We start from the raw sequence: 12,006 nt of genomic DNA on the forward strand, positions 1-12,006 counted from the left end.
TGCTATTTGTTTGCAAGTTAAGTGGAAATTTTCTTCCTCTAAACTAGAGTGTCATCAGGCTATAGTTGGTGAAAATCCCTCTGAAACTATCTTTAGTTACTTTCTTATGATTAGTTATTCTCAGCGGAATTTCTTGCAATATAAGACTCATAAAAGTCATGTTCAATTTCACTTTAAATACACTTTTATTATTGATGATCACAAAGTAGGTGCAAAAATAAAGATGAGATTTTCCTCAGAGGACAACCTCAGAGTAATTGAAGGAGTGGAGCACAACTTTTCCGGTCATCTTCTTTTTCCAGTCACCTTTTTCAGTCATCACTGAATCATGCAAACCTCCTCTAAACACAAAAACTCCAAAGCTAACGTTCCTCCTTTAAGCTCTGTTCTTTCTCACTGAGAATGTACTCTCAACATTGGGACAAACCTACTTCAGAAGTTCTTATTTTGTTTTGTTTTTGTTGCTGCTGCTCTTGCTCCTCATGCACTTGCATAGCACCTCTTTGGCATACAGGTATTCCACATTATCCCTTAGAGACATGACTGATAGCATTAGAAAGGCCTCCGTTTTTCCTTGCATAGATGCTTACAGCCATTCTCTGAATATTTCTTATGGCCAGTAAAACATGTTGTGTTAACAGAAGTGCTGTTTATTTCAGGTGTTGTTTTTCAGTACTGCATTTACCCTTTTCCCTTATCCATTTAAAAGTGATCCAGTGAATATAAATATCTTTAAAAGGACAGTATACAAAGGCTTGCATCTCAACCTATATTGCTCATTTTTTTATTATGCTGATTGCAATGTTAGCACAAAAGGAAGTTTCTTACCATGTTTTAGGTCCTTATTTTCCTAGTGTTTAAGACATCAGCAGCTACTGCTCTCTGTACTCCCTAACAACAAAGAAAAGATATGATATCTCCCAAATGATGCTCATGTTGAGGAGCCACTGAAACAAAAAGAACAGTTACTTCAGTGATCATCATAGCTATATTTCAATGACAGGACTGTCAAAGCATCTCATCTTTAGGATTATCAAAACTCAATGTTCTGCTCTTTCACTCAAGTTTTCAGTTTCATCTGGCAGCCTGTTTGACACTGAAGAACCAAAATAAATGGATTTTCTGCATGATTTCAAGATGACCACAAGTCTTTTCTGTCTAGTTACTCTTGCAACATTTATACTTTAGATATAGAAGTATTCTTTGATTGTAGTGGGTCAACTCAGTTCACACTACTCCATTCTTGGGCAAGATCAGGCTAAACATTATTACTTTTATCAGGTCTTTTTTATTTGTAGCATAAAGTAGCAAATAGAATCAACTTCATTATTACGGAAAAGGCAAACTTAAATGCAAGACCAACAAACTTTCCTTATAAAAGGAAACGTACCATCAGATGTGCTGTCCACTTCCAAATTCTAACCAATGAAACCTGGCTGTGCAGTACGACACTCACTTCCTTCTCCTCGCTATCCATGAAAAGCGGATTACATTAAGCAGTTACTCCGTTCTTTCATTATCAGTGAGAGTTCTCTTTCCCTTTCCCTGAAGACTTTATGTAGTTATATAATCTCTCTTACTATTTCCGAGGAGACATAAAAAGAAATTCCAATTTTTCAATCCTTCCCTTTTACTTAAAAATGAAAAAAAAGGTTAATAGTTTCCTTCCCAGAGAGAAATTAGATCCTTCTTCCATTTTGCAAAGGAAATAATATAAAGCATACATCATGTATGTTCTGCAAAATGATACGGAAATTAAACCAATGTCCCTTGGAAAATAAAACTGCAAACCCCAACTAATTACACACGCACTGCACCTGGTTTCACATGTTTTGTGTAATAGTATTAACCTTGTTTACAGAATTGGCAAGAAACTGGATAGCTAAGCAGATTGGCAACAGTACACCAAGCCTTTCACCTGGAGTGTATCAGCTCAAGTTTAGCCTAGTTTCACGTAGGAGCTGAAAATATGTGCTCTCTCACAGGCTGTTGGCAAAATAAAGAAGCAATTGCTACCTTGTTCATATAAAATTGCCCCCCCCCCCACAAAAAAAGTGAAAGAAAAAAAAGCAGGTATCAGCATAAAAAAATATTGCCTCTCACTGTTAAGATATGCATAACCTCCAATCTGGCCCCTTCATCTACTAGGAAGAAATTAACCTCAGAGAAGATCATTTTAGGCCAACTGACAGAAAGGCAACACAAAGATGATTCCAAATCAAACTCATTTTCCATGTCCTTTAAGTCCAATACCTCTGTTTATACTCTTTGTGAAGACTGTGGAAGCCAGATATGCGTCTGCAGAGAAGGCACGAGTGAGCATGAGTAGAATGCCCTTTACAGCTAATAAATCTGCACAGAGTACTTGTTCACATCCAGGTGCCTGTCATCCTTAACCGCCAGCAGAGGACGATGAACGAATGCTTTTTTTGATGCATCTGTAACCACACTACCCTGGGCTGTGATCTCATCAAATTTCACCACTAAGCAGGGTCACGCCTCCAAGGAAAACCCTCAATAAACTAAGTGGATCACTTATTCAGTAAATGCAACTCTTCCTTCTGAGTCAGTGTTGAAGTAATGCCAACATCCATCATAAGTCATCAGAATAGATTTATCTAAGTATTTTTGCCATCAAAGCACAGGCCTCTACTACTGGAGTATGAGAAGGAACCGCTTCACTTGGTAGTAGTACCAAGCTCTTATTCTATATGCAGAGGAGCCACTAAATCAGGGTATAACACTGTTTCCCAGAATGTCAGATCAGCAAAATATTAGAAGTAATCTGACACTTTCTGGTGAAACAAAGTTATTTGTCACCACTGAAAGCCTTACTGGCTCTTTTTATAAGGGCACAAATATCAGCATCCATTCTAAAAGTGTGCTCTCATTCAGGTTATTGCATTCTACCTCCTTAAATTCACCCTGTGGCTTTATCAGCTACTTCTATTTCATTTCTTCTTCACTTCCCTGTCAAAATGCATCCTAATAGGTACGGGTAAGTCTAAAGAGAGTTGTAGAACACTGTTAAACCTCCAACATGCTCTAACCCAGGCACAGTTGTTATATCCTAAAGCATTTTTATATCGTGTGTGAGGCACAGCCCTCTCTAAAAATTGCATAAAGCCAGCCGGTCATACTAAAATAGCTGTTTGTTATCCACTTCGGTCACAGGAAAGCTATCCTTCATCATGAGTTGATGAGACCTAGCATATCAAACCTGATATCCTAAATGACAACACCAGGTTAAAAATATTTCTATATACATATTAAAAAAAAACTTTAAAGTCTTATTTAACCTAACTGTAAATATAAAGACCTATTAACAAAAACAAATTGTTAATAAGATTGTTGTTGACCTAATTTCTCCATGGAAAAAAGCAGGCAGAATAATTATCTTACATTTACACAGTTCTTTTCAGTCTAAAGGATTCCATCCAATAAGCCTGATCATAGAAGAATATTATTAACATACACAAGTAATCTTATATAAACCAGTCTACCCTATTTCGTTATTACCAAGGACCTAGGTTTATCCACTCAACTGTATTGGTTCTTTTTACTCACCTTAGATCTTTTTTGAGGTCCATCCATTTAAAAAAAAACCTACTCTCTTATATCAGCAATGCAAACTCAGGTTTAACTCTTACATTCTTCCTATGAAAAGCTTACCCCAGCTTCACTCAGCCTCCTCTCCAACTTCCATCGCTATCAACCAATCCCAAAAACGTTTCCTCCGTTTACTCCTAGGTATTCTCCCACGTGCTGCACTGAGAAATCTTGATTTCTTTTGATATGATACATTTCAGATATCCAAATGTAGTTAGCCTATCTCCCCTTATTCCGTGCTAGGCTATGTATATGCTAGGCAATGTATACATCTATTTCTTAATATTTGCCTTCAAGCTAGTTCCTCCAGACCTCTGAATATTTTGTTGTTCTTCTTTGATCTCCATTCAGTTTGTCAACAACTTTCTGATGATATGATATTCAGAGTTTTCAGATACGTTCATAGTAGAGTCTTGTAAAAAGGCAATCCTACCTCTTTGCTCTCTGACATTGTACCTTTTCATTGCCAACTCAAAGATAAATTGGTCTGTTCTGTAATCAAATCACACTGCAAAATCATGTATTGCTTCCTGTTGAGTATTAGATTCTTTCTAGCATGACTATTATCCATCAGTACGTTCCCATCAGGAACATCTGAGATCCCTCCTCAGGTAAGATCGCATTTTACCCAATTTTGTTCCCTTTTCTCTACTATCCTGTAAGAATTCTATTCAAGTTCTGTTTATTCCAAAGCAAAGATGACGGTAGTTTCCAACCTTATAGGTTAAATGCCTAACTTTAACTACATGTTTAAAACCCATTGATCTCGGCAAAAAAGAAGAGGAAAAAAGTCAATGCTTTCCTGAATCAAATGCTCAGTTTCTATAAATCACTTGGATGGTTTATTTTCCATTTTTGGCAAAAATTGACAATTTAGTGCTTTTATGCTATAAGATTTACAAACGAAGCTTCAAGACAGCCCAAAACTGACATCACACATTTGTTCCTTTCTTAACATAAGAAAAGGAAATGAATACTTAATATGTAACAGTACAACAATCATTAAGCCTATAGAATTTAAACATGTAATAAGTAACTCTACATTTTTGTTACTACAGTACTCCCATAGAAAAAGAAAAAAAAGAAAAAAAAAAGAAGGCTGTGAAAAACCACAAAACTACAAGACTACAACACATGTATCTTACATAAGATTTGCAGGACATTTCCTGTTAATTCATTAGCCTCTCCCATTATTTTTGTAGTTAAATGAAGAGAATAAAGCTGTCAATTTCTTAATTCATATCTATCAAATAGCCTTAAATGAAACAGACTAAACTCAATGTTCCAATTAAGATGGATTTGAAGGGGAAAGAAAGTATTAGGCTTTGGTTTTGGTCATGGGATGAATATTTCCAACAGTTTGCAACCTATGTGACAGCAGATGTAAGGTTTTACATTAATCACTAACAATAAATGCAGTTGGTATAACTGGAGTTTTATGGAGAGTACTTAAAAATCACTTCCAAAGGTCTTCCACCATTTACGTGCAGAAGAGTTCACAAACTTTCTCCCTGCTCTGCTTTTTTTTTTAAAAAAAATAGTTTAAAATTTGTTTGTACTTTTTGTTTTCTTTGTGGTTTCTTTTGCTGTCTGGCAAGACACAGGCAGAGGCTGCCTGTGGGGATTGCATTTAGTTTCATCTGTGGACTGCCTGACCAGAAGATTCAAGGTTTGGGAGGACTGCCATCAAAAAGATCAGAGGAGACAAATTGGAAAGTGAATACTTCCTCTCAAACATGAAGTCTTCCAAAAATCAGTTAACATGTTCTCAACTAAACTGTCCACATGTACCAGGGTACTAAAATGAATGATTTCCAGAATAAATATCAAAGAGCACCTAATTTCTTATATATCAGAACTATAATATTCTCTGACTGTTCAACCATTTTTATTCAAGTGCTGTAACACTTTCCCACCTCAGTACCTGAGATGAACCAAAAAGATATCTATAGGCAATATAAACAAACTGTACATGAGAGCACATCGAATCTCTTAAATAACACTGTGAACCCCCAAAGTCATTCACAAAATGCAGTTCCCACGCTTAGCACAAATTCTGTTGTTTAATAATGCATGCATAATCAAAGCTGGCTTTCCCTGCAGCAAATCTTCCTTGCAATTTTATAGTTTCCAAGACGCATTCAGTGGTGTTAAAAACTTGTGTGGAATAAACACCTCCACTTCTGCAGATTCACTGGTGAAACCAATGGGAAAACTAGCACTATTTTTTATTCACGAGTAAATACTGATGTTTATAGAAGGCAGAGGTAAAACTCCCATGAACAACTTTTTGAGACTTTCTATTATATAGGAAGGAAAGGTGGTAAAGAGGCAAATTGCAGCATCTCCTCTCTTAGGTTGTACATGCAGCTGCTCCTCTGTGACTACTCATCTCCTTTTCCTACTGCAGTTCTGTATCTCCAACAACCTAAGCACTAACACCTGCTGAAAAGCTGAAACCCAACAGGCGGTAAGTACAGATACAGGGTTAGATCCACAACCTGCACTAACGGATTTTTTCAGATAGATGGCAGTGCACAAAGTCCATCTAAGATCGGTCCAGCGTCAAGATTTCATTTCAATGACCAGACACTCCAACTAAGGGAATTATTGCATTACCAAAATTACTTTTAGAAACCTCTTGGCTAAGGGCCCAATTCTGCTGCACTGTGATGGCTTTTTTTTTTTTTTTTCCCTTTCAAAGGGGTGAACAGGGTGCTAAGGATGTAAACACGGCAAAGCAGCACTTTGGGTTCCACTTCTTATTCCTGTGAGTGACAAAGAATATTTGACTACATGCTAATAAATGTAGTTTTAAAACACAACGATAAAAGCTGATTAACAAGATAAGGTCCAAAAAGAGATTGCATATTGTATCTAGCAGTAGATCATAAATGAGATTTCCAAGGGTCTGTAATAGCACAGATTTAAAAATATTCTAGCAATATAAACAGGATATTTCAAATCACTCTTACTAGCAAAAATTCTACAGATATTACTATTTTTGTGCACTCTTCATTCTAACAGACACTGTTATAAAGCTAAGAGCAGCAGAGTCAAATCTTAACCATTTAATTGCAACTCCCAGTAAATCTCTTCCTCACAAAAGGAAAATATTAACAAAGGAGCTGAAACAATTGGAGCAAATCTTACAACACAATTATTAGTTCTGTATCTACTTCAGGGTTTCAATATACAGCTATCAGGATGTGGAAGCATCCACCATCGTTTTGTTTTCTGTTCACAGTAGGGGGTTGCTAGGAAACAAAATACTATTGTCTGATATCATGATCTATTGCCTGGTTTGCCTAGCAATAGTGTCTTCTAAAGCTATTACCGGATTATTTTATATTTTATAGAGAGATTAAGACTAACATTGAAACACATGTTCATAGAGAGGAACAATAAAAATGCCTCAGAATTCAGGGGAAAGAATGAAAATATTCCAGGTCAAAGAAGGCAAACTACCCTAAGGAAAAATTAACTTAAGTAGTCTAGTGATATTTATATACATAAACACACTCACACGTGTATCATCGTTCCACTATTGTGTCTATAGTTTTGTCCGGCTGTCGGAGACTCTTGCTGCTGAGGATATATAATGTTCTCTCACTACTTGAGAGCTACTGTACACTGTAAGTTCTGTAAATACCACATGCTGCAGAATGCCTGGTGCAGGCAAACAAATAAACTGGAGTCATTTTTCTGGAATTCAGCTCAGGGGTATGTTGGTGTCCTAAATTCTTTGTGTAATTTTTTTGGCACATTAGGACAAATAGAAAAGTCTAAGACAATTCCCTTTGCTCTCTCCCTCCAACCCCCCACAGCTCAGTGTAAAATAAATAAATAAATAAAAGCACCAAGAAAAGAGATCTAAAATAGAAAGCCACAATAGCAAATTTCACATATTTTGACAGTGACAAATCTTCTTAAAGCAAGAGATTAAAAGACTATTAAAAACAGATAAATGTGGCTGCTTATGAAGGCATCCCCACAACACGTTGAAAGGAGACCTCAACAGCAGAAAACAATCATACTTAAAAGCAGAGAGACAGAAGAATAGACTTATGCACAAAGTCATATAGAAAAAGGTTTCAAATAGAATCTGCACAGCACTTATTACTCTTGTATGCATATTTACAATTTCACACCATGCACCACATGCACTATTTCAAAGTGTCCTCAACTTATTTATTAATGTCTATGAATTTTATCATTCCATTCTAATTTTGAGGGAAAAAAAATGAATGAGGCACATTGCAAGAGACATCAAAGCTTTTGACATGTTGCAGCAGAACTTCCAATAATAAAAAAGTAATAACATGCAACATAGAAAATACACAGTTCACGGGAAGGATCCGAGAGCTTCTTGCCCCTCCTGCCCGAAGATGTATTTACTGGAAGCCTAACCTTCCTCACAGAAACCAGGAGTCCTCACTAAACACACATTTAAAATTAAAGAACAAGAGTGAAATGCAAGACAGCTTTTTCCATACCACACAACAGCAAGCGACTTCTAGCGATTAGGTGAGAGAAATGAGAGATGGACACGACCCACTACCAAAGCCCCTCCGCGCCACGGGGGGATCCGGCTCTTCTCCAGCTGGTAGCCTGCAGCAGCAGCAGCGCTGCTGAAGCGGTGCCCAGCGCTTCCCCTGCCCCTCGCCGGTCGCACGCCTGGAGCCTCACTGAAACCTGCTTTAAAGCGGGCACTCCAGGAACGGGGAGGAGGCGGAGGAGAGGGCTGGGACAGCCAGTCACCTCCCGAGCTGCCGCCAAAGACTGTAGAGGAAACTGCGGGGGGGGCTGCCCCACCGCGCCTGGGGACGCCTGGGTCCCCGCGGCTGCTGCGAGGTGGGGGAGAGGGGGACAGGGGCTGCAGGCGGGAGGGACCCCGGCGTCCGAGCCAGGCTGCCCCCCGCGCCGCGCCGCGCCGCGCCGCGCGTGTGCTCCGGGGGAGGCGGCCCGGCCCGCAGCCGCGGGGCTCTGCCCGGCGGGAGCGCCGTCCACCCGCCGCCGCGGTCCCGCCGCGACTGAAATAAATAAATAAACGAGCGAGACCGCTAGGGGTGAAAGACAAAAAAAAATAAATAAATAAAAAGAAACCAGCCTGACCCCAAAGAACAACACAGCCCCGTGCCCAGCAGAGCAAACTTTCTGGCTCACCGGGAAGCGCCAGAGCCCGGGATTGCCGCGGGCAGCGGCGCGGGCGGCGCACGGCCCCGCGGCGCCGGAGCCGAGCCGGAGCCGGAGCCGGAGCTGGGCGAGGCGGGCGCCGCCGGCGGGGCTGCGGCAAGGCCGGGGGCAGCGCGGCTCGCCCCGCTCCCGCCGCCCTCCCCTGCCCGCCCCGCGCCTCCGCAGCGCCTCCCCGGCCCCCGCCGTACCTACCGGCTGCCGGTGCGGGGCCGCGGAGCAGCGGGAGCCGCCGCCGCCTCCCCCGGCGGCGCCCGGGCCGGCGGCGCTGCAGCGGGCCGAGGACGCCCCGCGGCGGCGGGAAGCGCGGGGCCGGCGGCGCGGGGTGCCGGAGAGGCGGCGGCCGCCGATGCACACGCAGCGCGGTGCCTCTGTGTGTGTGTGTGTGTGTGCGTGCGCGCGCGTGTGTGTGTGTGTGAGCGGGTGTGTGTGCGTGTGCCGGGGAGGGATGCTGCAAGGGACCGAGGGAAAATTCTCCCCTCCTAGCAAAGCCGCCGACAAATGGCAAGGCAGGTGTGCAGGGAAAGCAAGCCTCCCGGAGGAGGAGGAGGAGGAAGAAGAAGAAGGGGGAGGCGGCCGCGTGGGCCCCGCCGAGGAGGGCGGGGAGCGCGCAGCCCAGCGGCGGGGTACCGCCTGGGAGCCGGCCCGGCCCGGCCCGGCCCCTCCATCCGCCGGGGCAGAGAGGAGCCGCTGCCGGCGCAGGAAGCGCCCCGCTCCGTTTGCCGGGCGCGGTGCTGCGCAGAAGCGCTGCGGTGCCTCCGCGGGGGATCCTGGCGCCAGTTCGGCCGCTCAGACTCAGCCTGCCCCTGCTTACAGCACCCTGCTCAGTTTTGGGAACTGTGCCCTATCTCAGGGGGTCGTGTTTCTTTTAGAAATCTTCCTGCAAGAAGTAGTGTTGAATGTCTTGTCTGCACAGCTTTGCACCTCCCAGTTAGCTGTGGTTTAAAACCAGCACCCTTCATGGGAAATCCCTGCTGGAGAGGCTGGAGGATCCACTTGCTCCTTTCCAGGACCCCATGCAATCCCATACAGAGCTAGGGCCAGCAGGGTGTGTGTGTGTGTGTGGGGGGGGGGGGGGGGGGGGGGAGATGTGCTTGACCTCATCTTCCCTTCGCAAAGCTGTGGGGCAGGTGGCCAAGGAGAGCTCTCCCCAGGAAAAGACAGGGGGCCCGGAAAGGCTTGGTGGCTTCCCAGGAGTGGAGCGTCTGCTCGGGATGAAAACCTGGTCTGAGCAGAGTTAAGGACAGGTTTTGTGGCTGAATCTCAGCTCCAGCAGAAGGTGTGTGCTAATCTGAACTCTTCGTGCTTTTTGAATGGGAAAAGCCTGTTCTCTTTCTCCTGGCCTAAATTACCATGGCTTGCTGTAAGCAGTCTCTTTCCTCTCTGGAGATGGCTGTGATTTAGTGCTGGAGAAAGCCTTTGTATGCCCATTTATAATACACCTCTGCATACTTCTAGGTGACGATTAGATGGTAAGTGAAAAGTAGCTGTGGCTGAAAGGTGGAAACTAACATCAGATATTAAATACTGCACACAGCAGCTGTGATTTTTAGTGGTAGAAGGAAAATCGGATAGAAAAATCTCCAGCCTCTCTTTTCCATAGTATTTCTTTCATCAAAGTGGCATTCAAACACATCCACAGGTATTGGGCTAATTATATATCCTCACCAGCCCATCATTTTGGGCTTACCAGTAAACACACTTATGCAACAGAAGTAATTTCCACACCACTGAGCTCATCTGATTTAAACAATACTGGCTTGTGTTGCCTCTGTGTGTAGCTTTTTTCCCCTGGCTGGCAGGGTTAGTGTCACAGCTTCAGTTTGAAAAGTGACAACAAACAATACTGACACAAATTGTACAAGGACATCCATGTGGAGGACAAAACATGGAGATTCATGCACTGCTTTAGGTAAGTGTTAACTACCTCTGCTGAGTAGGAGTTGCTCTTCACCCAGATGTGCAGGTGTGGGCTTCTGCTTTCTTCACTGTTTCTTACTTTTCTTTTTCAGGTATGATAGCTGGATATAAAGGAAAAGTTGTTGGAGGCATTTCTGTTAGATTAAGCTGTGATGAAAGTAAGACATAATTATAACTTGGGCATCCTCTCCCATGTTATTTACCCTAAAACACACCTACTTAGTCTGCTAAAACATAAGCTCCAAACCTGTTCATTCCCAACCAAGAACCCACTTCTAAAAGCAAGCAGAAAAATCCTAGGGAAGTTCACACACAACACATACTCTTCACCTTTAGCACAAACTAGCTTGTGAAATGAAGTAATAGTTAATAAATCACATACTGAAGTCCAGTGTCTGAATGTAACTCTGAAGTTTATTGCCTTTACCCATGCTAAATTTTCCTTTTCTCCTTTTCTAATACTGAATGTTAATTGTAATTGTATGTACCTGAATGAATGTAAATGTACCTTGAATGTAATTGTACCTTGAAATATACACACATACACAACAACAAACACTAAATGGACATTTTAAACACAGCCCTCAAGACTGTTGTGTCAAGCCTTGGCTGATATAAAAAGAAACTAAAGAAAGCATCTCCTATGATATTGGATTTAACATATCTGGCTGTATACGAGGAAAACATTTGAAAAGGGTATTTCATTCTGGCAATTTAGGGCTGTGCCCTTACTCTCCCTCCCTCCCCTACAACTGTCTGGACAGACAGTCGGATGGACACACACACACAAGTCTGTAGAAGCAAGTATTATCTTCTTCCTGTGGTTTTCACTAACGCATGCTCATTTCAACATGTATTTGCTATTTGCAAGTCGGTACATTTCCAGGTTGCAGCCGAGACCTCACTTTGTTATTCTATATAGTTCTTGAGAAGTTGCTGCCTTGGCCCCAAAGACTTTACAGTCTAATTTTATAATAACTGAAGGATTCTTTTTTAAAATTTAAAAAGAGGACTCGTTTTAGCTGTCTCATAAGCATGCATGATATCCAAAGACCTCAATAGGAGCTGCACTGGCATATCTGAGAGCACAATTAGGCCCTTTGGACCTTTTAAAGCTTCAAAAATAGTCATGTGTAATTCCTTCTTCTGCAGATCCTGCAAGCTTTAAGAGATTTTTTGAAAGCTGTAAATTCCTATTTATCCACTAAGAGGCTCATAGGCAATCTTCCTCTAATGGAAATAGAACTGTAAAGCTGAAACATTAATATACACAATATGATACAT

At 42.2% G+C, this 12,006-nt stretch overlaps 1 protein-coding gene and 1 long non-coding RNA gene across 8 annotated transcripts in view; one reads left to right on the forward strand and one right to left on the reverse strand.

Annotated features, from left to right (window-relative positions):
- The window catches only part of ENOX1 (ecto-NOX disulfide-thiol exchanger 1), a 361,163-nt gene extending 352,085 nt beyond the window's left edge, over positions 1 to 9,078 (reverse strand). For 5 of the 7 annotated variants that reach the window (XM_062566984.1, XM_062566986.1, XM_062566985.1 and 2 more), the window contains exon 1: positions 8,106 to 8,272. The gene's annotated coding sequence lies outside the window, so the exon portion shown is untranslated. Of the gene's footprint in view, positions 1 to 8,105; positions 8,273 to 8,997 lie in introns of those variants that run through there. The other 2 variants (XM_062566981.1, XM_062566979.1) reach the window with 2 other exon arrangements.
- A 7-nt stretch (positions 9,079 to 9,085) lies between these two features.
- LOC134135530 (uncharacterized) lies at positions 9,086 to 11,103 on the forward strand. Its single transcript, XR_009957301.1, has 3 exons — positions 9,086 to 9,175; positions 10,605 to 10,714; positions 10,815 to 11,103. It is a non-coding gene; the product is annotated as an uncharacterized LOC134135530 (long non-coding RNA).
- Positions 11,104 to 12,006: the final 903 nt, after the last annotated feature.

This window comes from Rhea pennata, chromosome 1 (genome assembly GCF_028389875.1).
Source record: "Rhea pennata isolate bPtePen1 chromosome 1, bPtePen1.pri, whole genome shotgun sequence".
Taxonomy (NCBI): domain Eukaryota; kingdom Metazoa; phylum Chordata; class Aves; order Rheiformes; family Rheidae; genus Rhea; species Rhea pennata.